We start from the raw sequence: 4,770 nt of genomic DNA, 5'->3' as shown, positions 1-4,770 counted from the left end.
ATTACAGGAAACAAGTTGTACGGCCGTGGCACAAGTTAGCGCGCCCAGTGTGTCTTGACTTTTAAGTGAAAATCGTTGTTACGTCGCAAGAATGCGCTCGATGTGTCGTATGATAATGCGAAAGTCCAGACTGTCCTACACATGTATGTGTCGATAAAAAGAATAAATTTGCGAAGCTTCTTGTGTGTAGTATTTTATGTTTCTGGCGTCTCAAACGGATCACCTTGTATATAGTGACTACTAAAGTCACTGTATTTCTTGTTGGCCCTCTGGTATGATTTTTTTTTAGCAATTTAATTGAAAGCTTTGTTGTTTTGGTAAAAATAAAATTGGTTCTTTTTGTCGTGACAGAATAAATTACTATTAATCACACCAGATTTGTCGGAGAACAGCAGCAACATGTGTAATTGATCCAGCTTTAAGAAATTCTATTACCTTTTAGCGGAAAATTCGTGCGGTACTCTCCGACGTTAGAAAAGTCGTGGTGTTCCGTTCGGAGCAGGAGGCGGCTGTCTTTTCTCATTGGCGATATCGAAAATTACTAAAAAAAAATGAACAGAAATTTTTTTTCGGAGGAAGATCGCGCGGAGAAAACAGACGGAAGTTACATGAAAGAAACCTAAGGGACCAACTAATTGGATTTGTACGAACATATAAACGGAACTGAAAGAACTTGGAATAAATACTATAACGATGTCGTCACGACAGCCTCCTGTTCCGACAGAACACACGCTGGATCATAAGCTGCATAAATCTTTTAAACAGGAAAGATTATCACAAGTATAATTAATGAAAATAAGGTTGAGAGATTTTCTTTGAAATTAAATAAACTTCAAGGCTTCAAGTATTATATTATGAAACGGAAACTTACATTAACATGGCCACCCATTGTGGCGGTGGAGCGAATTTTCATGATATACATTCTCGCTTGTTTGTGGCTACATATATTTTTTAATCACTTAAACTCTTAAAGTTACAATAAAATGATTATATCAGTATGGAGCACAATACTTTTGCGTCCGACTCGCAACACATTCACAAAACAGCTAGAGAGCGGCGCGGCTCCCTGCAGAAGTAAAAATTGGCAATTGTTATTTTTGAAACATAGGTGCATCGTTTTTTTTTAACTGATCGATAGCAGCGTATAACAGTTTATAGCTATCGTGATATTCTGCGCTTTTCAGGAGCGCGGCAAAGATATCTGGTTACAACATTCATTGGTATATGTTAAAAGTTCGCACATACTGACGCGAATACAGAAAAAAAAACTTTTACATTTTAAAAATCGCAGTGATAAAGGCTGTAATGTCACAGCCCTTGGAAATGTTATGTCTGCAATTTAGCAGAGCTGCAGACAGTTATTTATTTATCATATGTCGTCATCCTTGCGTCTGCGCCCTGTACTCCTAACATCCATTACGTATATTCAGACGCAAGGCTGACGACATATGGAAGTTGGGGTGTGGCCGTGAGTCGTGCACAGGTAGCCAAATGGTAAGGGGACCATTCGAGATAAGCGGGAAATGCGGGTTCGTGTCCTGGTCCGGCACAAATTTTCACTGTCGTCATTCCATTATACAGCTGATGGCTGTCCTCATTCGCAGTTGTGAATTCATTTGATGTCAACAACTGTCTGTCGTTCCGCAGTGCAGCTCCAAGATGGTGATGAAGGTTTCCCCTGCCTGGGGAGAGTGTCTACATATCTTATAAATTATAGAGTGCAGCAATCAGTCGTCCTTTTTAGATTTTATTATGCAAATCCAGATTTCGGCTAGGAGTTAGCCATTCTCAACGCGCTATTTTTTACTCTCAATGCATGTAAGTCCCTCTTGCTAGGGCTTCAGTCACAGTTTGAATAGCGCATTGTGAGTGGCTAGCTACTACCCGAAATCTGGTTTTACATAACAAAATCTAAAAAGGACGACTGACTGCTGCACTCTATAATTTATGAGTCACATACTGTTGCTTAGTGCATCCACTTTCCGAATGGAAGGTAACCTGATGGTCTACATATCTTCCATGGCCCGTTCGTTTTCGGTTCAGGGTTGCCCGAGGCTGGTGTTAGGCGGGGGAGGTTTCTTCTGCAAGCATGGCGGTTTCAGACTTGCGGAGGGCAGTTCTATAGCCAGCAGCGTCTCCATTCATCGACGGCATTGAATTCAATTTCCGTGAAACTCCTGGCTGTAATAAAAGTGGAATGTTTGGATATTAGTCTGTTTCGCCCCGCAGGGAATACACCGTTCGATATTGGAAGGTCGGTGTTATCAGGAATCTTTTTATATGCACACAGTAGCGCGGTCTTCTGTCTGACGTCATATCCACTAAAAACGCGCAAGGCACCCTTAAGTTGTGTATCTATCATTCTTTTACGTATGAACGATGAAGCTAGACGTTCGTACAATACTCTGCCGTTGAGAATATCAGTCCGGGAGTTGATAATCGAAGAGTGTCTGCTTACGATGACACAAAGTTTATGGGGGTGGGGGAATGCTGTTTCTGCTTCTCAGCTTAGCAGATGTTCGTGTCAAGTGCACCTTAAAAGGAAATGTCCTCTATAACGTGATTCCAAGCTATTTTCAATGTACAGTATGACGAAGTTTGTCTCCCTCAAAACAGACGTAAAGGGCACAGTGTGCTAACCTATTGGACAGATAGATACATGCTTCGGCTGTTTTATTTGAGTTTGGAGGTAACCTGCAATACCCAAATATTGTCTTAAGATGTCTAAATCAAAGGATACGATTTCTTCAGTTGTTTCAAAGGTTTTCTGTTGGATCGACATCGCCCAGTCATCCACATAGGCAAACTTTCTGGACAACATTGAAGGGCCATAAAAACTAGCATAGGCATGCGTATTCAAATACAGAGATAATTAAACAGCCATAATACTGCGCTCCGGTCGGCAACGTCTGTATAAGACAACAACTGTCTGGCGCCGTTGTTAGATCGGTTACTGCTGCTACCATGGCAGGTTATCAAGATTTAAGTGAGTCTGAACGTGGTGTTATAGCAGGTGCAGGAGAGAAGGGACACACCTATTCCTAGGTGGCTGTGAAGTGGGGATTTTCCCGTACGACCCTTTCACGAGTGTACCGCGAATATCAGGAATCCTGTAAAACATCAAACTTACGACATCGCCGCGGACAGGAAAAGATCCTGCATGAACGGAACGGCGCCTGAAGAGAATCGTTCAACCTAACGGAAGTGTGACCCTTTGGCAAATTGCTGCAGATTTCAATGTTGGGCCGTCAGCAAGTGTCAGCGTGCGAATAATGGTGTGGGGTGTGTGCTTGGAGTGATATCGACCCCTAATACGTCTAGATACGCCTCTGACAGGTGACCCATACGTAAGCATCCTCTCTGATCACCTGCATCAATTCATGACCATTGTGCATTCCGTTGGACTTGGGCAATTCCAGCAGGACAATGTGACACACCACACGTCGAGAATTGCTACAGAGTCGCTCCAGAAACACTCTTTTGAGTTTAAACACTTCCGCTGGCCACCAGACTCCCCAGACGTGAACATTGTGGAGCGTAGCTGGGATGCCTTGCAATGAGCTGTTCAGAAGAGATCTTCGCCTCTTCGGATTTATGGGCAGCCCCTGAGGATTCGTGGTGTCAATGCCCTCCAACACTGCTTCGGACATTAGTCGAGTCCATGCCACGTATTGTTGCTGCGCTTCTGCGTGCTCGCGGGGACCCTACACGGTATTAGGCAGGTGTACCAGTTTCTTTGGCTCTTCAGTGTATGTTGTACGAATATCAAATACGCGGGAAAATCAGAAAGTCTTTGCCCATGTTTTTTTTTCAGCCAAATTACGGCTGTGAATGAGGAGTCAGCTTATCCATTCCCAGTGTTCGACCTTTCTTGGTTCGCGCCGCCCTTATCTGCCGGTAGCTCCGCCGCACGGCGCTGCTGTCGGTTGTTGAAGATGGTGGTTGTGTTTCAGACGTCCACTGCGTCAGAGCAGCGAAGTGTGATTCGTTTTCTATGGAGCAAGGAACGAACGCCTATCGAGATCTACAGGAGAATGCAGCCCACATATGGGGAAAACTGTCTCTCTTTGAAAACTGTGAGGTGTTGTTGTTGTGAGTTCGACAACGGCCGTAAAATCTTGCATGACAATGAGTGGACGATGATGCTGCGTTCGTCGCTGACTGACATTTCCCGCGTGGATGCAGTGGTGAAGGCAGATCGGTGTGTGCATACCATGGCCATTTCCCTGAAGCTTGGCGTATTGTATGGGAGTTCGTGGGACCCGAAGGTACCGGAAGGTTTTATGTCGGTGGGTGCCTAAGCAGTTGGATGACATGATGAAAAGCAAGCAAATGATGTTCCACTGAATCACCTGGAACGGTACTCCAAGGAAGGTGAAGGTTTTCTGGACCGCATTGTTACTTGGGATGAAACGGAATCAAGGCAGCAGTTCATGGTCAGGGAACATCCTGGTTTGCCTGTGTCAAAAAAATTCTTTTCAGCGCCACCCGTTGCGAAAGGGGTGTTAATGGCCTTCTAGGATAGCTGTGGACCGCTCCTGCTGGGCTTCGTACCACAAGATGCAACCATCAATGCCGACAGTTATTGTTCCACACTGTCACATCTAAGGGCTGCCATCAGGTGAAGATACTGAGGAATTCTCGGTGTGGGCAATGTGATTCTGCTTCATGACAAAGCGAGACCAGTTGTGGCAATCAGAACTACCGAAAAGCTCCAGGTATTTCACTGGGAAATCCACCATACGGTCCAGACCTCGCCCCTAGTGATGA

At 44.6% G+C, this 4,770-nt stretch overlaps 1 pseudogene; it reads left to right on the top strand.

Annotated features, from left to right (window-relative positions):
- The first annotated feature begins 3,935 nt into the window (after positions 1 to 3,935).
- Positions 3,936 to 4,520, top strand: LOC124594631 (annotated as a pseudogene).
- Positions 4,521 to 4,770: the final 250 nt, after the last annotated feature.

This window comes from Schistocerca americana, chromosome 2 (assembly GCF_021461395.2).
Source record: "Schistocerca americana isolate TAMUIC-IGC-003095 chromosome 2, iqSchAmer2.1, whole genome shotgun sequence".
Classification (NCBI taxonomy): Eukaryota; Metazoa; Arthropoda; class Insecta; order Orthoptera; family Acrididae; genus Schistocerca; species Schistocerca americana.
The sequence above is the reverse complement of the archived record's forward strand: the minus strand, read 5'-3'. Positions and strand labels throughout refer to the sequence as shown.